This window comes from Nannobrachium achirus (genome assembly GCF_963921795.1).
Source record: "Nannobrachium achirus genome assembly, chromosome: 20".
Lineage (NCBI taxonomy): Eukaryota > Metazoa > Chordata > Actinopteri > Myctophiformes > Myctophidae > Nannobrachium > Nannobrachium achirus.
In genome coordinates, this window is record NC_137827.1 from 47086716 (window position 1) to 47110671 (window position 23956).

Genomic DNA, 23956 nt, shown 5'->3' on the forward strand with positions numbered 1-23956 from the left:
AATGATGACCCTGCATATTCAACTTGACACTTGTTCTCAGTCCTCTCTGGTCTTAGTAAATAGAGTTTAATGTATTTTGTTAACATAAATAAATAAGGACGTAAATGCATACATAAATACAATGGTGCAGAGAATCAACGTGACCACACTCACCACAGAGCAAAAGAAGGTTAAAAAGAGAATCAGAGGAAGGATAACTAAGTTATTATCTAACTTTCTAATAATGACATCCCAATTAAGAAAAATCTTGTCAAAAGAGGGTTATTAACTCTCTAGTCTAAGCATGAATACTGGGCATTAAAGAACTTAGGCCAAGGTCACTACAGGGGGTCCTCCAAATCTTCGTGTGATAGAAACCTTTTTTTCTGATTTTTGAAGCGGTGAAAACCGCTTCCAATGAATGGCTTTGTGTGTATCACGCCCATATATGGTCATTTCAGTCCAGAATGAACAGGCTTTTTCAAAAACAGAATGTCTGTTTAATTACCATATATGGTGATCTCAGTCCAGAATGAACAGGGTTTTTCAAAAACACAATGTATGTTACCTTATGTCCATATATGGTCACTCCAGGCCAGAATGAACAGGTTTTTCCTGTCCCACAGAATGTCCGTTTAATTACCATATATGGTGATCTCAGTCCAGAATGAACAGGGTTTTTCAAAAACACAATGTATGTTACCTTATGTCCATATATGGTCACTCCAGGCCAGAATGAACAGGTTTTTCCTGTCTCGTACGTGTAAAATATCAGTCCAGAATGAATAACCTTTTTCAAAAAGCTAAATGTGTGTCCCATGTCCATATATGGTCATTTCAGTTCAGAATGAATAGGCTTTATATGTCCTGTACATCTAGAATATGTGAAGCTTCACATGACAATTCAACCCTATAGATAATAGCATGGTTTATATATTATACCAACTGTCATACCAGCTCTCCAAATACATTCAGAATAGAGGTTTTATCTGTCCACCGCTTCACTTCGAACCGAGGTTTGATTTTTTATATTAATTAACCACTTGAACCCTAGCGTCCATATTCTGAGAACTTGAGCGCTGCGAGGCGTTGTGAGTAGGGCTGGGATGCGATTAAACATTTTAATCTAATTAATTACAGGCTCTGTGATTAATTAATCGCAATTAATCGCACATCGATATTTGACCTGAGAAGCATTTTTTTTCATGTAAAACACATTTTGTTGTACGAGTGAATCAACGAGTGAGTTTTTAAATCTAAATTTCGCATCCACTGGGCCAAGCAAAGCGCTCTGATCGGCTACTTTTCCCTTTGCGCTTGTTGTCTCTTCTTGGTTGGTGCATCGCCATGATCGGTATGCCCGAAACTCAAGGTTCTGTGGTGCAAAAACTAAGTGCGATTAAAATGCGTTAATTTTTTTAATCGCGTTAATTTTCTGTAATTAATTAATCGCAATTAATCAGTTAAAGTCCCAGCCTTAGTTGTGAGCTTGTAGATCAGCTATTTTTGGCAAAGAAGTTTTGTAGAGAGGAAAAAGAGCAGACCAAGTACCGAGTGAAATGTCAACTTTATTAAGTATTGACGGGTTCAAGTGGTTAAATATCTGAAAACACAAATCGACATGAATCCAAAATACAATGATGATTGTGCTGTCAAATGATGAAACTATATGTATATGAAAAGGTTGTGGGGGTCCCTGCTTCATCTCTTTCAACTAACAGGTCCTTGGCCTGAAAACTTTGAAGACCCCTGACTTAGGCAAATAGGCTCATGTGTCCCAAAGGTATCATTCCCAGTGAATTAGCATTGACAGAACATAAAAGTTGCACATCTGCAGGCATATGCACACTTAATTAACTTTAAGAGCATGCTGCGTCGCTTATGCTGCGCCACCTGTTATGTTCACAGTAACTTTGAGAACCCCTCTATCTCTCTCTCTCTCTCTCTCTCTCTCTCTCTCTCTCTCTCTCTCTCTCTCTCTCTCACACACACACACACACACACACACACACACACACACACACACACACACACACACACACACACTTTCTGCTTTGCACCGTCACTTTGGCAGACACCTGCATTACACCTCTGAGCTGAGCTGGTAATGCAACAAGGTGCAAGGACATTGATTGTTGAAGAAAGTTGCACGAACCTGATATATGTACTGTGAAACCAAACTTAGGTCTGGCTGCTACCAACCTGTAGCAGAGAGTAAATCTTGGGCAGTTTAGTGAGCTTCAATACACTGAGACAGTCTGTGTCAAGTTGCCATCTCAATATACATGTATTTACTATCGTTGCAGATAGTCATTGCACCTGACATATATTGTTGTATTGTTGTCTTTAGAGTAGACACTAGTGGAAGAGAAGTATTCAGATTTCGTATCTAAGTAAATGGCGCAGTAACACTCCAGATACAAGTAAAACAAAATAACATTACTGATATCAAGATACAGTATACTTACAGAACCACTACCAAATAAATACCCATTATACAGAATGGCCAATTTCACATTATTGCGAATGTATGTCGCAAGTTTAGTATGTGAACGGTCACAACGTGTATGTATGTATGTATGCATCTCTGTCACGCCTGACACTGTGGTTCTATGGGTTTGTTGCTCTGACATCATGCTCTGACGTCACTGTGATGTCAGGGGAACCACTCTTAACAGAATGGGTTTGCCGCTCTGACATCACGCTCTGGCCTCACTGTGATGCCACACACTAACAGAATCCCTTTATATGGAGTTCCCTGATGTCATCAATATTAAGCCCACATCTAACAGGACTTCATATGGGAATGCCCATATGGAGGCCCCATCGGCCACATACCACACCTAACGGCTGGTTCTACAGACAGGGATCTCCATGTATGATGTCACATAAAGAAAAACTGAGTAAGCCGATTTGGGCTCTCACAGCATATCTCCACATGGATCTCCATATATATATAGGTACCAGGGGTCTCCATATATGGCATATGGGTAACTGGTCCGATATACATCACTGGCCAGATGGCCAAGAATTGGCGCCACCAGGGTGAGGTCTCATGTTCCCCTGAGGCGTCTTACTAGTTATTGGATTGTAATTAGTAATTTATTCATGTGTTCATCACTCTTTAATGTTGCAGTAAAGGTGAAGCTGATTGTGATTATTCCATGTGCTTATTTCAGAACTGATCAGTCAATATATGTTGTTGGTTCGAATCCACCATGGTGCATCTGGCTTTATCAGGTGTCTACGAACACATCTTGTCCCGTGTTCTGGGGAGAGAAGCCTACGGTTTGGGGCAGCACCTGTCGGCAGGGAGTTTTGGGTGGCCAGTGCAGGATGAGTAGGACGAAGGCTCTATACACATCCTCCCGGTGGGGGCTCCCCACTGGCAGGTGTGAGTCGGTAGGAGTCAGGACACAACAGCAGTGATAGCATTGATTGATTGATTTATTGATTGAATATTTTATTAGACACAAATGTAGAACAGTACAAGTATACAGTCAAAACAAAAGAAATGTAGTACAGCACAAGTACTACAGTCAAACACCCCAAAAAAGCCTTTGGCTTGCGGTCTTGTTTCCGTTGGTCCTTGGTATTCAATTCATCGACATATAAAATAGCAACAAAAAACATTCAATATCATCACAAATATAAAACACAATATGTACAGAGTAAGAGCAAAAGCGTGGGGGTAATGTAAGGGGGATGATCACTTCTTGCTACCCCTGCCTCCGCCTCTTGCTTCCTGAAAGGTGAATTTTCAGGGCGGTTTTGAAGGAGCCACACACATTAATTGACAAAAAAAGTCTTTACTTGAGTAAATGTACCTAGGCTACATATTATGTATTACTTTACCCTTTTGTACTTTTCTATTTGTTGGCTCCAAGTTTACATGGTTAGGTTAATGAAATATTCAAAACCCACAAGTCCCAAAAATATGGCATCAGAAATTATAGCTGCAAAAGTTACTTTTCAAAGATAAAACGTTTTCATCATGTCTACTCTTATGATTTATTATCCCACGGTCTATTTTTCCACACCGTTTCCCTTTCAGCTATTTACCCTCCTGAGACAGATCAAAGGAACTAATCTCCATGGAGACATGGCAAACAAAGACAGATATGCTGACTCTGGACTAGTGATGGACTTGGAGTCAACCGGCGACTTTGAGCAGTGGTGCAAAGTAACAAAGTACATTGCCCACTTTATACAATTTTGAGGTATTTGTACTTTACTTTTTTTTTTTACTTTTTACTCCAAATGTTGTAGGCTACTTTTACTCCACTAGCCTACAATTATTATAATTACAAAACATGCATTAACCAATTTATTATAATTACAAAACATGCATTAACCACTTCAACCCTATATAAAATAGCCGATCTACAAGCTCACAATGCCTTGCAATGGAAGCATTGTGAGCTTGTAGATCTGCTATTTTCAAATATTTTTGTACATTTGAAAACTTGAAATGGAACATTCTTCATAATGTGTACTTTTGGTACTTTGAGTACATTTTGAATTTTGATACCAATGCTTTTGTAGACCCTACTTTTACTCAACACATTTTGAATTGCGGGCTATACATTTAGTAAAGAAAGTATTTATACTTTTTACTTGGCAGCCTACACCATGTGAGTACTTTCTCCACCACAGACTGAGCAATATAATTAGAACAGACAGTCCATCAAACGGCACCATTATACCTCATTTCCCATTCTCTTTTAAAGCGTGCAAAGAAACAGCGAGAGCGAAAGGGACGGGGAGAGATGATGAGATGGCTTTATTGCATGTGGACATACCACTTCAAACAAGACCACACACGGCAGTTAGTGCTTATGGTCTAAATTAGTTATATTGAACATCTGCTGACACCTAGCGGACAAAAGCTTTAGTGGCGATACAGCTGGCCAGTGTGGCCACAAAGCTGATGGCTGGCATTGGCAAGCGTTAACAACCGGCCGTTAAACATCCAGTTATCCTCCCAGTCAGAGTCCCGATGAAGCAGACTACAACCACCACCAAATACCGCTATTCACAAAAGACGAGTAGAAAGACAATGGAAGCAAGTCCCCAGGATTCAGGACTGTTTTTGTGTTATCCTTTTACCCATGTAGGCTACCACGTGCTGTTTACAAATTACAATGGTGACTATAATAAAGTATTCAATCAATTAAAAAAAATCTACCGATTGCACATTGCACAATAGCCTATACGGAATTCAATATGAAAAATAAAAAAGGAGGAAGAAAATTATATTAAAGAAATAAATTGATATCCCCCTCAGCCCGGCGTTAATGGGGGCCTGTTAGGGCATTTCACCCTCAGTTGCAAGTTGTGCCCCCTCAGTTTATATTTTAGAAGTCAAGAAAGTAGTCAAGACAATATCAAAAATAAAGAAAAAATGTTGGCTGAATATTATTATTGTCATAGAGATTACAATAACAGTATTGAAACACAGTTGCCCCCAATAATAATTATCTGATTATTATTATCTGCAGCTGGTGCAGCAGCTCCAATTTAAAATCCCCAATTTAAAATCACCTAGCGCACTGTAATTTCAGCACCATGGACAGAGCTGTGTTCCTCTTCCTTTGCGGGAAATATATTAGTTAGACAAAGCGCGCAAAATAGATCCCAACACAAAACAGTTCGCCAGGTAAAGATGGACATCAGAAAGTGCCAGTGGTTTAGTAAAAAGTGGCTACCTGTAGCAGCAATGAAGAGAACACCGGTGTCCATCTGGTTTAATGAACGGGAGTGGCTGGAATAGCCTATGCAGTGATTACCGATGCTGCCTTTTGTTTTCCATGTCCTGAGTTTAGTATTGGTTATAGTGCTAATATAGTGATAATGCTGACAGTCCATCAAGGAACATAATTTGAAATTCTTCCTATAAGGAATTAAGGAATAGGCCTATATCAACTTTACTGGTAAGTGTTGCAATTTAGCTGGCTAATTTCTTCTGCTGGTTTAATTTTTTTTGTCATGTCTGAGACAGATGCGTAGGCTATTTTAGGCTATAGGCTTAATTCCTCTGTTATTTTATTTGTATCATTGTAGAAATCAACAGAATGTTGAACTTGGTGAAGTGAAGGCTTGGTCAGCGAGATCCGAGATGTCCTCTCTCAAGGAGATCGAGACAGAGACAGAGAGAGCTTTTGTTTTTTCATCCATCCATCCATCCATCTTCAACCGCTTATCCGGAATCGGGTCGCGGGGGTAACAGTTCCAACTGAGACCTCCAGATTTCCTTATCCCGAGTAACTTCCTCCACTCCCTCAGGGAGTATACAGAGGCGTTCCCAAGCCAGTTTGGAGATATAATCCCTCCATCTGGTCTTTGGTCTGCCACGGGGTCTCCTCCCAGTGGGACGTGCATCGAGGACCTTCCTAGGAAGGCACTCGGGGGGGCATCCGTACTAGATGCCCGAACCACCTAAGCTGACTCCTTTCCAAGTGTATAGGAGCAGCGGTTCTACTCCAAGTCTCTCTCGGGTGACTGAACTTAAGTTCCCACCCTATCTCTAAGGGAGATACCAGCCACCCGTCTGAGGAAACCCATTTCGGCCGCTTGCACCCGTGACCTTATACTTTCGGTCATGACCCACACTTCATGACCATAGGTGAGAGTAAGAACGAAGATTGCTCGGTAGGCAGAGAGCTTTGCCTTCCGGCTCAACTCTTTTTTCTTCACCACAGTGCGATTTAGCGACTGCAAAACCGCTCCTGCTGCTCCGATTCTCCGGCTGATCTCCTTCTCCGTCTTCCCCTTTCTCTAATTCGTGAACAAGACCCCGAGATACTTAGACTCCTTCACCTGGAGTAAAGCCTCATTCCCTACTTGGACTGCACAATCCATCGGTTTCCTGCTGAGGACCATGGCCTCAGATTTAGAGATGCTGATCCTCATTCCGGCCGCTGTACACTCGGCTGCGAACCGATCCAGTGAGAGCTGAAGGTCTCGGACCGATGGTGCCATCAGGACCACGTCATCCGCAAAAAGCAGTGAAGCAACCCTTAGCTCACCGAGCCTTATACCTCCTCCACCACCACTTCGCCTCGAGATCCTGTCCATGAATATCACAAACAGGATAGGTGACAAGGCGCAGCCCTGGCGGAGACCAACCCCCACCGGAAAGGAATCCGACTTATTACCGAGCACACGGACACAGCTCTCGCTTTGGGCGTACAGAGATTGGATGGCCCTCAACAAGGATCCCCTCACTCCATATTCCCGCAACACCTCCCACAGAACCTCCCGGGGTACCCGGTCATATGCCTTCTCCAAATCTACAAAACACATGTAGACCGGATAGTCATACTCCCAGGCCTTCTCCAGGATCCCTGTCAGAGTAAAAAGCTGGTCAGTTGTTCCACGCCCAGGACGGAATCCACATTGTTCCTCTTGTATCTGAGGTTCGTCTATCGGCTGGACCCTCCTTTCCAGTACCTTGGCGTAACCTTTCCCGGGGAGGCTGAGCAATGTGATACCTCTGTAATTGGCACACACCCTCTGGTCCCCCTTTTTGAAAAGTGGAACCACCACCCCGGTCTGCCACTCCCTGCCCCTCAACACCCAGAGCCTTCAGCATTTCTGGACGAATCTCATCAACCCCCAGGGCTTTGCCACTGTTTTTTCCCCACCCTAATGACCCCAGATGCAGGATTTTATAATGTTGAATGATTTATGTAGGTTAATGCTGGCATTAGTTAGTTGGAAAACTTGCCAAAAGTCGGGCGAAGGCACATTTGCATTCAGACCTGCACTGCCAGCGTTGCCAGGTCTGCTTATTATAAGCAACGTTGGTTTTGTTTTCTTGTGAAGTCTCGTGTTGCCAGGTCTGCTTATTATAAGCGACCTTGGTCTTGTTTTCCTGTCTTGTCGCCAGGTCTGCTTATTATAAGCGACTTTGATCTTGTTTTCCTGTGTAGTTGCTTATTTGGCCTTGCTTTCAAGATTCATTCATGATGTAATAGAAAAGGGTGAAAAAGGATTGCTTCTTTTGGGCTTGTGTTCATAGACCTGCATGTTAACTTGTTTCCCTCACAGAAAATAAACGTTGCAACTCTCTCAGTTTGCAGATTGTACACTTTTAGTTAAATAAATCAAGTGCAGTCGCTCCCAAAAACTGTTGTATAGGTATTATATATAATAAAAATAATGCTCAGTATTACTACCCTATATGCAGCCGGGGGTGGCCCACTGTCAAACAAATGCATGCCTGTCAAACAGAAGGAGAGAAGCGAATCAATTAGCGGCGATCGATCGATCTCCAGTCTCTGCACCATAGCGGCGCTCAAAACCCAATCTGGCTAGACATAGGGCACTATATCTGTTCTATTTCTCTAAACCAAATCTTCCTCATCATAGAATTGAGATATTTAACAGTTAACGCTTCCAGTGCCAGCCCCTAGAGGGCACCAAAGATTGCCAGACTTTCTCCCATAGGGGACTGCATTAGCATTCCGGGGCTCACGTTGCAGTGACGCGCGTGCTCACGTTCGTGCACGTCATGGAAAGGTCCCGGATGATAATGCTAACAGAATAGCTATTCCCATTTTGTCATTTTAAAGATCATTTTTCGGCGATTTCGCCGTAAATAAACCTCACGCCACATCCCTAAAAACACAATCCAGAGATATGGGCCTCCAAAGATGTGGTTTTTCATTGGATTCGGCGGCGATTCGCGGCTACGTTCGCGGCTCACGGCCGGCATGGCTTCCCCAGGATTTGGACCACTGGATTTTACATTTAGGCCCAGGCTTCAGAAGGCCTCGGATCATTTTATTCATTTCATTAAATATCCCGAACATGTTCGGGATAGGCACACTGGACTACGTTCCGGAAGCGGCGCTGAACATTCGGTGAACATTGGGGGTCTCAGAAATGTATTTTAAACCATTTTTAATGGAATATATCGTCGGACCATGTAAAATGGCTAGCTGGCTAGCGTAGGACGAGCCAGGACCACCCACGACTATACAAGCAGCTCAGGGTAAGTCAATTAATAAAAAAAAAATTGTTTTGGATTGAACATATCCCGAACATGTTCGGGATAGGCACAGAATGAGTTAAGGCCACGATCTTGAAAATGTTAGTTCAAGTTAGGCTACTTTGCATCAATGGCTATTGAAATGTTTTAGTAGGCCTATAAATGTTTTGGTAGGCCTCTACTTTCACTTTGGCATCTTTTTATGCCAATAGCCTACTTTTGTACTTTTGCTCAAGTTAAATTGCGTTGTGAGCTATTTTTTACTACTTACTACTATGGAATTTCTTCGATTTTTCTTTTAATTATTAATGAAACCATTGCATTTTAATTTTATTCATGACAATCTTAGCCCTTTAGGAAAAAGATTTGTAGGAATCAAAAAATTAAGGGAATGGGTCCCGACCCACTGTTTGGGAACCAATGCCCTGAGGCCTAAAAAGACCGCAGTGGAAATACGTTGTCAGCTTTACTGCGTTTTTGTCCCTTTGATAATTTTGGAGCTGGTTCTATCATGTTTTATGTATGTATGTATTTTGCATTGTCAATAAAGATGTCAAAGTCAAAAGGCAGAGTTTCATCTCAACATCTTTTGTTCCATGGACCCCCATAAGCAAATATTTTGGGTAAAAAATGTTCACTCTGAATTTAATTGCGTCTTGCCTTAAGCTAGATGCAGATGCGCATGTCTCTGCGTCTCACCATTTTTCTGCTGTGTTTCAACCTGTTAACCAGCTACATTACATTACATATAAAGAAAATAAATCAGATGCTAGTCGTAGCCTACCTGTACCTCTAACATAATGTTAGGTAAACTACATTTGTATAATGGTTATTATCGAATGTATTTATTTTGTTATTGATTACTGTTGTGAATATGTGACGTGTGTTGTTGTACAGTGCGCATGCTTGTGTGAATGACTTTGTTATGTTAGTATCGTTGTGTTTTCCTGCCCCCCATTAGGTGTGAAGTTTAAAGTTCCAGAACTTGAAGTCATCATGAGTATGAGAAGAAGCACGTGCTCACCTGCTTAGCCAAGTGAGGACGAGGGATGGACTGATGATGAAGATGAGGAGTGGACTCCCAGTCTCTCTGGTAATCAATCCAATTGACCATATTCACACAGCGGCCATCTTGCCATTAATTCAATGAAATTCCACCCCAGTTGCCACCCGGTGTAGCTACAGTTTTCAATGCAAACTTCAAACATGGCCACCAGGTGAATATGGACAATACTAGGGCTGACCCAAAAAAAAATCGAATATTCGAAGCTTCGTTCGAAGGCACGGTATTCGAATTTGAAAAAATAAATTCGAATAATCGGCCGCGGCCGTTTGTCCTTTGGGGGGGCCGCGTGCCTTAGCTTGCATGCGCCTCGCTCCACTCTAGCGTGATAGCGTCACCCCCTTCTCACACACGTGTTAACATTAATAACAAGCCAACAACAACAAGAGCATGCATGAAGCCATCAGAATGGTCGCCGATGAAGAAAAGAAAAGACAGCGCGCTGTCACATATGACATATGTGACACCATGTCTGAGTAACATCACCCAATGCAACTATGCGATGCAGTCACACATTTCTTTGCCAAACCATTGTCGGTGTAACATCCATGCATGCGGTTGCTGTCTTCCACACGCTGTCGCTGACAGACACACAACTCAAGGAAACAAACAGGGAAAATTGGATTTTACAAAACGGACCCCGTCAGCGTCGATCCCGTTTTAAAGAGGAAAAAAGAGCTTAAAACCAACTTGCTAGGGTTACGTTGTCGAGGTGTTGATGATGACAAGTTTATATCGGATCTGCAAGCTCACTAGTCGCGCCCGCATAGAGTGCGTTGTCTGAGCCTGACCGTCAGCTTTCGGTTGATGAGTGTGGAACGTTAAATCAGACACACTGCAGTGCAATTATTTACTATAAAATCTACTATTACATTTGCGTGTACAGTAGCCTACACCTTGGGACTTGGGAGTTAATCTGTTTGTTATAGGGCTCTTGAGTCGCGCTGCAGTGTTTGCTGTTGCAGACGCGATGTGTTACATTACAGACGTGATGTGATTATGTCAATCCTACTGTACTGCAAAAACACTTTTCTTTAATATAGAAAACATTCGTATCATAGCCTATTCTTCTTCTTCTTCCTCGTTGTATTGTTGTATTTAATGTAAATAGGGAGCTTTATTATGAGGAAAAAACTGGTGTGTTTTCCCTTTTAAAATTGGGTAAATCGCGCATTTTTAAACACATTTCCTTAACGGTTATCACTTATGTAACCGATAAACTTTTGCTCCCGACCCCCCCCCCCCCCCCCCCCCCCCCCGTCGCCGTCACCGAAGCTTCGAAGTTCGAAAAGAAAAATCGAACGAGCTTCGATTTTGAAAAATGCAATCGAAGGTCAGCCCTAGACAATACTAATATCACAGACTAGTCCACCCGTTCTAAAGTAGTAGTCCTATGATGAAAATAGTCTTATTGAAGTTGGGCTAGAGCAGTGCTTGTCACAGTCCGTGAGCCAGGACCCCACATTTGGGGTCATCGGTACCATCTAGGGGGAACAATAATCATAGTGATTTTTAGGAAGGTATACATCCCTAGTAGGCCTACCTTACTCTTTGAAAAATGGTTGAGAAACAGTTCAGACTATATAGTCTATTTCTCAGAAAAATTGTTAAAATTAACCTATTCAGAAATATTATCTAATACAGGCAGTGACAACATAGTGACCATTGTTCTGTTTTCATGAGAGATGTAACACAAAGGTTCCTCTGTAAATAATATAAAGATTTAAAACCACATTAGAAAAATAACACTCAAGGAAATGTTTTATGTCTGTTACATGAATATCACCTTTTAGTCCATTTGAGGCTCTTCAATACTAAACCTAAAAATGTTGTTTACTATGAAGTTTTTGTTGTTGATTGTTCACTCTCACTCTCAGGAGTGAGGTCCAAGCCCTCTCAGGTCTGCAAAAAACTCAGGTCTTCTCCTGTTCAGAGTGTCCCTATGCCTTCACATCTCAGCTCTTCCTCCACAAACACATCAAGAGGAGCCACAGTGACCTCTACTGGCAAATGGTGAGGGATGGACAGGTCCCCTCTGCAGCCTTTCAGCCAATACTTAGCTCTGTAACCAGGGAGACACAATTCAATTCAGTTGAGACACATACCAATAATAATAAAAATAAATACAAACTTAATTTAGGCTTAAAGGTGATACACCATGAAATTTCACTTTTCCTATTTTAAAACCTTTTTTTGGGGTCCCACTAGCACCTTCTATCCTCACAAAGTCCCATTTCTGACCGTTTTGTCTTTCTCTGGTTTTGAGAAGGCGAAGGTTAAAAGTATCCCACGGGTTCTCAAAACAGGCTGTCCAGATTTGCTGCCGATTGTGACGTCATCTGCCGATTGTGACGTCATCATAAAAAAAAGAAAAAATCCAAAATACATATATTTTTTTTTTCCAAAAAATATTTTTTTTCCAAAAAAGATTTTTTTCAAAAATATTTTTTGGGGGGTGGCGCAGTTCAGGCCAAAGGTGGTACTGCAGCTGAAATGCTCTGAGAGCCATTCAAAAATGAGAGAGGCTCTCTATTCAGGAGTGGTAATTTAGCCTCAAACCTTTTGAAAAACGTTTTTGGGACATAAACAATATGACATAAATACTTTTTAAATGCATGGTGTATCACCTTTAAGAGCTGGGTAGAGGCTAATTATGTATTAGGTCTTGCTAAATAGCCTAGATAAGCAATTATTAACACAGTGCCAATTCTCGACCAGAGTTAAGAGTTACGCATTCAAAATATGGGATCATCTCCTGGTTGCACTGTGATTACTTACAGCCTGCAGGTGGTTAAAAAACAGCACCATCACTGGACCTGATAGATCTGACGCCTCGATTAAGCGCGAAGAGCGACACCACTTCTGTCAAAATGCACACGTTGAGCAAAGAACAGATTCACTGTAAAAAGGGCATAGATTATAGGCTGTTAGTGTTTACATACAAAACGGATTCTTGATTTACAACTTGGTGACAAAAAAACACGTCAAAATAGCTACCCTAGCCTGGCCTGCATAGACCTTACAGTCAGAAACAGTTTACTAGGGCTACTACTCAAGCGTCACACACTTTTCCCCTACTCATATCTCTGCCACTGTTGCCCCGATCCATGCCAAACACACACACACACTCCTTGCCTGCCAAACCACAACCTCCACCCCTCATTTCTCACATGGACCTCTTCTAGCGCCACCATGAAGCAGATTTTTTCAAACACATTTTTGACACTGCTCCTACAGATTTTGCCCTAAAATCACGCAAAGTGGTACACAGTATGTCTAGTCCTGTCATCAACATGGATCTGTCCCATTTAGCGCCACCATCAGGCCGATTTTTTCGAACACATTTCTGGACAGTGCTCTTACATATTTTGCCCTAAAATCACGCAAAGCGGTACACAGCATGTCTAGAGTCCTGTCATCAACATGGATCTGTCCCATTCAAAATATGGGATCATCTCCTGGATGCACTGTGATTACTTACAGCCTGCAGGTGGTTAAAAAACAGCACCATCACTGGACCTGATAGATCTGACGCCTCGATTAAGCGCGAAGAGCGACGCCACTTCTGTCAAAATGCACACGTTGAGCAAAGAACAGATTCACTGTAAAAAGGGCATAGATTATAGGCTGTTTACATACATAACGGATTCTTGATTTACAACTTGGTGACAAAAAAAACACATCAAAATAGCTACCCTAGCCTGGCCTGCATAGACCTCTTACAGTCAGAAACCGTTTACTAGGGCTACTACTCAAGCAGTAGAAGTAAAAACACATCACACGGCTTATGCAGGAAAGAACACTCACACATGTAAACAGTGTGAAAAGAGTTTCAGTCGCCCAAGTCGCCTGAAGACACAGTTATGTAATCTGAAGAGTCACATACATGGGTGTCCACACAGGAGAAATACCGTTCGAATGTAAACATTGTGACAAGAGTTTCAAATATTCAAGTAATCTGATGAGACATCATGCTGTCCACACTGGAGATAAAATATACTCCTGTGATGTGACAAGAGTTTCAGGCAGGCTGGTGATCTGAACAGACACCAGGCTGTCTACAATGGAGAAAAACCTTACAACAGTGATAGTAATAGTGTTCATTTCTTTGACTAAAGCTGTGACGAAAAACGTTTGAAGAGTACGTTTTTTCACTGACGAAAATTTAATGAAAACTAAAAAGCTAAGCTAAAACTAAAACTAAATATACTGACAATTTTGTCAACAAATAAAAAAAACAGACTAAAATGTTAGGGAGGGACTAGTGGAGAAGAGATCCAGTAGAACTAAGAGACAAGTCATTTTATGTATGGTATAGCACTCAGGTGTTGCACTCTGAAAATAGCAGATCTACAAGCTCACACAGAACGCAGTGAGCTTTTAGATATACTATTTTCAGCATGCAACCAAGTGTAAAATCAGGCCACCATCAAGGCACCGCCGAAATACATTTCTGTTGATAAAATAAACTGTAGATTTAGTTGACTCAAATCTTACTAAATAGAATGTTATTCAAAAGAGTATGACTAAATCTAAATTTACGTGTAATCAGTGTAAAAACTGTTTAGATCAGTGAGGTCACCTGAAATAAAAAAAATAATAATAATACTAATCACACCCAGGGACAAACGTTTCCACTTGGAGGTTATACAAGCAACATGTTATGGACATTAATACCACTTAACACATTACTATCAGTGGCGTAAAGTAACACAATTTACTCAAGTACTGTACTTAACTACAATTTTTAACTACAATTTATTTTTGGCCTGGGAGAATTCAAATGTTAAAATAAATGTTATTAAAAGTGGTTTTCTGAATAGTATTTTTCTCTTCCTGGTTAAAGGACAACTTTGTTTTTTTTTTACTTTTGGTTCTTATTTTAGATAGTCTTTAGAGAAAGGTTGAGTGTTAAAATGTTTTCATTTACCTTTTTCTATCATTTTAGTGATTTTAACAATTTGATTTGCATGCATGCCCCCAGGGAGAAATGCAAGTGGCTAAATATGTATTTTTTATTTTAATTTTAGACACAGTAAGCCCATTCCCAAGATGCACCACAATCTGTCATGGGCAGATGTGACTTATGTGGGCTGGTATAAATAGTAACAAAGAAATTGACGGCTTATTGTGTCTAAAAAGATATTTGGCCACTTATGCCCGTATCAGAGTCTACAGTGGAGACCTATCCACCGCAAATTTGAGGTGGAAAGCTTTCCACCTCAAGTCAGAAAATAAGTGCAGGCCATCATAGTCACGGCCCACGGTGAATTCTTTTACCCCGTCTAGACCGGTTCAGGTCGACCAATCAGTGAACGGGGTGTAGAGCCTGTCTGTCTGATAGTAAAAACAGAGAGATGTGTTGGGACTCACGGTGGAAAGCTCTCCACCGTGAGGAATGATGTAACGTTGTAGTTTCATGACTCAAAAAGACTCGAAAAGACTACACCGCGGTGTAAAGCCTTCCACCGCGGACCCGACTATGATACGGGCTTTACACATGTACGCATGCTCCCAACCACTGAAATCAAAATACTAAAATTGCTATAACAATAGAAAGGAGTAAATGAAAACATTTTAACATTAATCTTTTCTCTTCTCCAATTACAATCTAAAATATGAACCCTTGTTGTAAAAAAACAAAGTTGTCCTTTAATGACATGATTGACATCGTATTGGGACAGCTTAGGTAATGGGTATTCTCTTTAACTTTAGTCACGTGAGTAGTTTTACAAAGGCTTACTCTTTGAGTAATTTCCTGGACTAGTAGGCCTACTAGTACTTTTTTTTACTAAAGTAGGCTAATGTAGCCTACTTTTACTTTGTAGGATTTTTCAGTACTCTTTTTTCAACCTCTAGTAATTAAATTATATTAGCCTGTATTAGGGTGCCCTCACACCAAAATACCTATGAGAGTGGAATCCGCGTTCCGCCAATGCATTTCAATGAGAGTGAAGCGGTTTCATGCCAGCAGAGGATTTCTGCAAAAAAAACGCTCCATTCTCATTTAAATGCATTGGCGGATTCCACTCTAGGTATTTTGGTGTGAGGGCACCCTAAGAGTAGTTTAAATTCAGTAAATAAGTAAAGTAAATTCAGGTTTTTTACATACTGTGAAAGCAATGGGACTGCTGGTTTTAGACCTTTTTAGTACCTCTGGTCAAAAATAGGCCAAATTGTCAAATAATAGAGGCCAACATTTTGAAAATAGCAGATCTACATGCTCACAACGCCTCTGTGGCATTGTGTGGCATCTGCTATTTTCACAATGGAACAGATGTAGTCAAACTAATGTAATGCCAACTCCTACAATTCCAAGTGCTTGTCAGGGTGGTTATTATTTTGGGGGTCGCAGCCTGAAAAGGTTGAGAACCACAGACCTAAGATGTCCTTTGTTTCCAACATTTGCAGCACTTGATTTGTTGAAGACCCTTTTTTTAGTTTTAGTCTAGTTTTAGTCGACTAAATATCATATGATTTTAGTCGACTAAATATCTAAAATGTATTTTGGCCGGCCATGATGGCGTCGTAACACACACACACACTACTTTACTAAAAGTGGATTTCTGATTAATGTTTTTCTCTTCCTGGTTAATGACATCGCACTGGGACAGATTATGTAACCGGTAACGTGTAACATGTAATTAATGTAAAAAAATAAATAAATAGGCTATACTTTTTACTATTACTTTTGAGTAATTTCCTGGATTAGTACTTTTACTCTTACTCTTACTCTTCCTAAAAAAGTAACGGTACTCTTACTCTTTCTCAGTACTCTTTCCACCTCTGGCCTATATACTAGTAAGACACCTCAGGGCGACATGCGCCAATTCTTGGCCATCTGGCCAATGATGTATCCACCTGTTTCCGCGAGAATTTACTGTAGCATTATTTACACTTCCGGTTAACAGCAGACATACAAGCTCACGTCGCAGATGCAACCGTTGTGAGCTTGTAGATCACTCTCGGCTGCGGCGCCGGAAGCTGCCTGCACATTCTGCGCAATGCATGATGGGATGTTGGAAAGTTGTGGATAGATAGACCAGTTACCCATATATGGAGACCCCTGCATAGAATGTGATGTCAGAACATGCCCACATTACCAAATATGGGCATTCCCAGAGAGAGATGCCTTTAATATTGATGACATCGGGACAGGGATCTCCATATATGGGCCTAAAACGGACAAGGACGTAATTAATTAAGTGTGACTCGTGATGACATCAGCGATCTCCATATATGGGCATAAAAGGGACATAAAGCCAGAGCGTGATGTCAGAGCAGCAAACCTATTCTGTTAAGAGTGGTTCCCATGGAGGCACGGTGGCGCAGTGGTTAGCGCTTCGCCTCACAGCTAGAAGGTTCTGGGTTCGATTCCCGCCGGGGGACGCTGTGGGCACTGGCGGCGTGTTCCTCCCTCCGCGTCATCAGTGCCCACAGTTGGCGATAGGGCCTTTCTGTGTGGAGTTTGCATGTTCTCCCCGTGTCTCCTAAGGTTGATACCCTCACAAAAACATGCATGTAATCCTGGTCTCAAAAATGCCTCCCCCTGGCCAGCCGGGGCGCCTGATGGAGGGGAAAGGAACTGGTTGGAATAACGTGTTCCTTCCATACGCTACGTCCATCCCGGGGAAATCCCCCCTGTCAGGTGAAAAGAAGCAACTTGGACTACTCATGCATTGAAGGAAGCATGAGGTCAGTCCGTTTGTCTCCCCAGGCGCGGCAGAGGGAGAGCAGAGCCCGCAGGATTACATAGGCAATTGGCACTGGGTGAAAAATGGGTTGCAAAATCGTGGGATAAAAATTATGAAAGTAAAAAAGAGTGGTTCCCATGACATCACAGTGACATCAGAGCATGATGTCAGAGCGACAAACCCATAGAACCACAGTGTACATACACACACGGACAAGCTGTGACATTTCTCATGGTAAACTGGGACCTTCGGTTGCAATAATTGCCTGCTCATTTATTTAATTTTGTTTCTGTTGCAGATAAAAAATATCTGTCTCCATTCAAGTGGATGGTAGTCCAGTCCAGTCTCATTCACTTCAATGGTAGTCTCTCAAGAACAGCCGAACTGAGCTCGAGTTACAACTGAGATCCAGTTAAGTGAAAAGGATCTACCTTTTCTTTGACAATGGCTAGCCAGATTGCTTCAATGGAGATAGATATTTCTTATCTGTATCTGACCCAGGCTGGGTCAGATACAGATAAGAAATATCTGTCACCCAGCGGGAATGGGCCTTTAATCGTATTTATTTTGGGATACTCCAATATGCAATGCCACAAATGGACAGCAGGTGGTGGTATATCACCACCAAACTGATTTGATCAGATTCTTGACTGCCTCTCTAATGCTGCAATCTAAGTAAGCATCTGAATACCCAAAAATAATGTAAATATAAGTAAACCTGGATTTAATATTTTATTTGTTTTGAATATTTGTTCAGAGAATACAAATACTCTGCTTTGTATGATGCATGCATTAGGCAACAAATTGCTGGAATCTTCTCCTTCTTTCGTTGCTTTTATAAGGTTTCCCTTTTCCCCAGTAAAAAAAATAAATAAGTATAGCAACAGAAAACAAGATAATTAAAAAGTTTGTAATTGGAAAGTGGGATACTGATACTGTGGGTCTGAGACTGAAAATGAATTTATTGGGAGCAATCAAATCTGTCTTTTCCCCCCTTTTGAATGTACTATAGACGTACCTGACTCTGCCAGATGGTGGCAGTATTGAGTTAACAATACAGCCGCCTTGAACTTAACTCGTGAACTCTGATGGAGTCAGGTTACCATACTAGTGTAGGCCTATATACCGGATGAATACTTCACAATTATCTGAGTTTGATTATTTGCAAATTTAGCAAATTGTACAGAGGTACGGTTTACAATCATGCTTGATGCTTGAGGCGATTTTTAGCTGAAAGAGATAATGGATAGGTCTATGGACTGGAGTAGGCCTACACAAGCCAGTGGTTCCCAAACGTTATAGCTTGTGATTGTGACCCAAAAGAGACATTTTGGACCCAAACTAGTGAAAATAGCAGATCTACAAATGAAGGGACCCACAAAAATGTGTCAGCAACCCAGAAATGGGTCCCGACCCAGTGTTTGGGAACCAGTGGAGCACACTGTGGCCTATAACCGTTTCCCTTGGTCAGGGGCGTCACAAGGGGTAGGAAAGTGGGACTGAGTTGCTAGGGCCCAAGGTGGAGGGGCCCTAGTAACTTTATCTATTGAAAAATAGAAGATATACAAGCTCACAGCGCGGCACCGAGTGCTGTAGATCTGCTGTTTTTGAAAAGTTGTGAAAATGTGCGCAAATCTTTGAATATATGTATTTTTTAAGTTAACATTTGTAGGCCTAACTCAAATTTTGCTTCTGGGGGGTCCCTGGAACTAAATATTTTGAGATGGGGGGGGGGTCCTTCACATGAAAAAGTTTGAGCATCACTGACATGGAAACAGGTTTCTTGGCCCACATTTTCACGATTTTTCAAAAATAGCAGATCTACAAGCTCGCAGCGCGGCACTCGGTGCCGCGCTGTGAGCTTGTATATCTGCTATTTTCAATAGTTAACATTCATGGGCCAGAATTTGGTGTGACGCCCCTGCCCTTGGTATCCCCAGGTGTGATTGTGTGTGAATGTGTGTAAGCAGGCCATTGACATGTATGAGGAACATTTAGAAAGTGTGCTTAGTCAACCTTAACAGAACCAATAAACATTTTAAAGTGCTACAATCTGGGGTTATTCTTGGCTAAGATGTTGAATAAAATACAAAATAGGCCTAAAGAAAAATGCAGCTGAAGAAATTAATTAAAAAAGATATTAAAAAAATGCTCAAAGGGCAGCTGGGAAATAGAAAATTATGTAAAAGAAGAGGAGCTATCCAAGCAGTAAAGCACTAAAGTAAAAGAGGAGGGCTAGCGTAAAAATCAAGGTACTTTATCCATTAGAAAAAGTTTAAAAAGCCAACATGTTTCCACTCACTGGTCTTCATCGGGGCATATTCTGCTATGCAGGAAATTATGTAATTATGTAATTATGTAATTTATTATGTAATTTAACTTTAACTGTAATATAAGTAGGGCGATGCCCATTGGGAACATCTATGCCCTTCCGGTAATGCAATGCAATAGCTTGTTGTATCAGTTGTCAGAACACCTATACCTGCTGTACCTGTTTCACCTGTTGTCAGCAATCAGTGCAGTAGCCATGGAGGCCAGCAGTGTTGATTTTGACAGCAAAGTTTGATTTAGTTTTAGTGTTTTGAATAACATTTCATTCAGTTTTAGTCACCTTTTAGTCATCTGAAATGTTTTAGTTTTTGTCTAGTTTTAGTCGACTAAATATCATATGATTTTAGTTGACTAAATCTAAAATGTATTTTGGCCGGCCATGATGGCGTCGCAAATACTCGTAATGCCTGATTATTATACACTCTTGGTTGCATGCTGAAAATAGTCGATCTGACTACAAGCTCACAACGCGCCGCAGCGCCACGCGTTGTGAGCTTGTAGACTGGCTATTTTCAACAACCGACCACAACAAGTCTTTAATTCTGCTGCATCTCTTCTCCACCAGTATATATATATTTTTTTAATGGCATACAGCTCATGAATATCAAAAGTCCATATTTCAAAATATTACAATATTACAGGAGACCACAAAAAAAAGATTTTTAATAGAGAAATGTGAAACGTCTGAAGTCAGAGTTGCTTGAAGTCCAGTGGGAGTTTCTGCAGTCAGTTATGATTTGGGGTGCTATGGCATCTGCAATGCTTTTTTACACCATATTTTAATGTTTCAAGATGGATCTGTATAGGCATAAAATGTTCACAGACCAACCACAAACCAATAGGCAAACATTATAGGAGTACAGGGCACCACATGGCTACTTGGGAACTATGCAAGTTAAAGGAGTAGTTCACCCCCAAAATGACTTTTTTTTCTATTGATTAGTCACGCCATGCCATGGAGACTAGAGTTCAATAATATTTTTAGTTTTTTGTCGCATTCCTAAAACAAAAATGTGATAACAATAAATGTACCCCCATTCGTTGGGGATGGTATGGGGATGGGATGGGGACCCGTTTCGAAACGGGTCCCCATCCGGAATCAATGGGGGTAAATTTACTCAAATCAAATTTTTGTCTTGGGAATGTGACAAAAAACTAAAAATATTATTGAACTCAAGTCTCCATGGCGTGACTAATCAATAGAAAAAAAGTCATTTTGGGGGTGAACTATCCTTTAATGTGGTGTGGCAAACCTGTCTGTCTGTGTCCCTTTTATCCCCCCCTCTGTTTCTGTCTGTCATAGTCTCTTCTATGCCCATACCGGTATATGGAGTCCCTGATGTCATGAGTATGTGCCCATACTTTATATGGGCATATGGGCAGTTTAGTGATTCCAGACAACCAAATCTTTATATATGCCATATAGTGTTTACAATGTACAATTTAGGTATTTAGCAGATGCTCCAGAGCGAGGTAATAAATACATCAATACATCAACATCAAATACATAGAAATAGTTATCTAAGAAAAATGTAGGTAGACCAAAACAAAATAAAAAATTGAATTTAAATGACATGGTCACTGAGGGTGGGCAAGTGTTACGGTAAGTGCTATGGGCTATAAGGTGAAGTCTGAAGAGGTGAGTCTTCAGAGACCACAGCAGAAGTTGTCATATTCAGGACAGATACGCACACTGACATGCATGCACACACGCACGCACGCACACACACACACACACACACACACACACACACACACACACACACACACACACACACACACATACTCACACGCGCGCGCATGCGAATGCATTGCAGATTTGCAGAATTTATACAGTACTGAGATTATCTGTCCAGTTTTTGGCGACAAGCTGTGGCTGATGAGGAATGGTAAATATAATACATTTGCAGTTGAGTGCTTCCTGTTTCTTTGCAGATTCAGCATTATTTTTCTATTGCCTAGCAAGACAGGAATTGAGGAACTAAGCTACTGGACCAGCCATAGGTCCTTGTCCGTTTTTGAGCGGTGGTCACACCGTCTCCATAGCGTGGCCGTGTGTGTATGTATGTATGTGTGTGTGTGTGTCTGTCTGTATGTAGCCTGTGATGTAGCCTGCTATACCTTTTCTGACCACACATGTTAAGGGAGGGGCGCTGTTCAGGCCAGGCACACTCACACTCACATTCACACACACAAATATACACACACACACACACACACACACACGCACGCATGCGCACGCACACACACACACACACGCACACGCACACACACACACGCAGCCTCCACCGCTCAGTTCACACAAGTGTGATTTTTATCAGGCTGTTGAGACAGAGGATGATTCAGATGCTAGTGTAGGAGGTGGGTGTTGTAACTGATGATACTTTAACAGAGCTCAGAAGAAGATTCTGATGGCATTGTAGAGGCGGCAGGTGGCGGATGTAACTGTGATGATTGTGTCAAAACTGACTGAGGCTAAGTGGAAGTGGACGCGGGGGGGTTTAGAAGGGAGAGAAAGAAAATGGGACTCAGGAAGAGTAGGGTGGGGGTAGTTCTGGTCCCAGCAGTGACCAGCTCTTTTGTCAGCAAACTCCACGAGGGAGGGGGGGGGGGGGGGTTAATGGGTGACTGGAGAGGAGCTTGACCTGGATGGGGTTTGGGGGGGTGAAGAAGGAGTCTGGTGGATGCTCTTGGCACGATAATACTGTTGTTTAAAGCTCTCTTCTTCAGACAGGGGCTGAGATGTCTCTCCCAACAGTTACTGACTGCCACATTGTATTGCGTTTCCTTCTTGTTTTCATTCCTCTTTTCTCTTCTCCTTTGCAGTCCGCCGTAATCTGAAGACTCACCTCTTCTGAATCCACTTCAGAGCGCGCAAGCACTGCAAACGGCTGGGTATGTATGTACAGTATGTATGTATGTATGTTGGTGTCCTCTCGTGTTTAAAGGGCCACTTCACCTCTGGGACAACCCTATCTTATTTTATTGTTGTTTGGGACACGATCAACACAATCCTGAGTTATTTTTTGTGTTCAATCTGCTTTTTGAGATATTTTAGTATTTCAGCATGTACTAGTGATGCATTTTGCATCATATGATGCAAAACGCATCACTGATGATGCAAAATGCATCACTAGTACATGCTGAAATACTAAAATATCTCAAAAAGCAGATTGAACACAAAAAATAACTCAGGATTGTGTTGATCGTGTCCCAAACAACAATAAAATAAGATAGGGTTGTCCCAGAGGTGAAGTGGGCCTTTAAGACCGTAGCCCAATCAGGGACCAGCATCTCTGGCAACGTCATCAATAACAGGCAATGAGGGACCAGTGGTGCCAGTGGTGATGTCATTGGTCATAATATATCAGTTCTTTTTTGGAAGCGGTGATGCCATTGGAAAGCGCACCCCATGGCGCGCTCTGCTTGCGCACAAGTAGGCCATACATGGCCTCCTTGCACGACATTGTGCATTTCTAGTTCTAGTATGTATTCATGAAATAATTATTTTTGAAACCTGTTGATAGATAGCTCTAGAAAGTATTAAGATTTAATCAGTATATTTCTTACACGTATTATCTTTTAATCCACAACCTTATTAATGTTTAATAACAGGTTGCATCATCCTTCTGAAAAGGTGCCATGCCGTTGCTACTGACAGATGGACAGGCTCAACTGCTGTAATGTAATATTTAAGCACAGTATGCACACACACACACACACACACACACACACACACACGCACACACACACACACACACACACACACACACACACACACACACACACACACACACACACACACACACGTTCAGTCTAGATCGGGCTAGACAGGTCCCACCAATCTGATGTCACCAATCTGTCATCTGTCCATATCCTGGTGGGGTACACTGG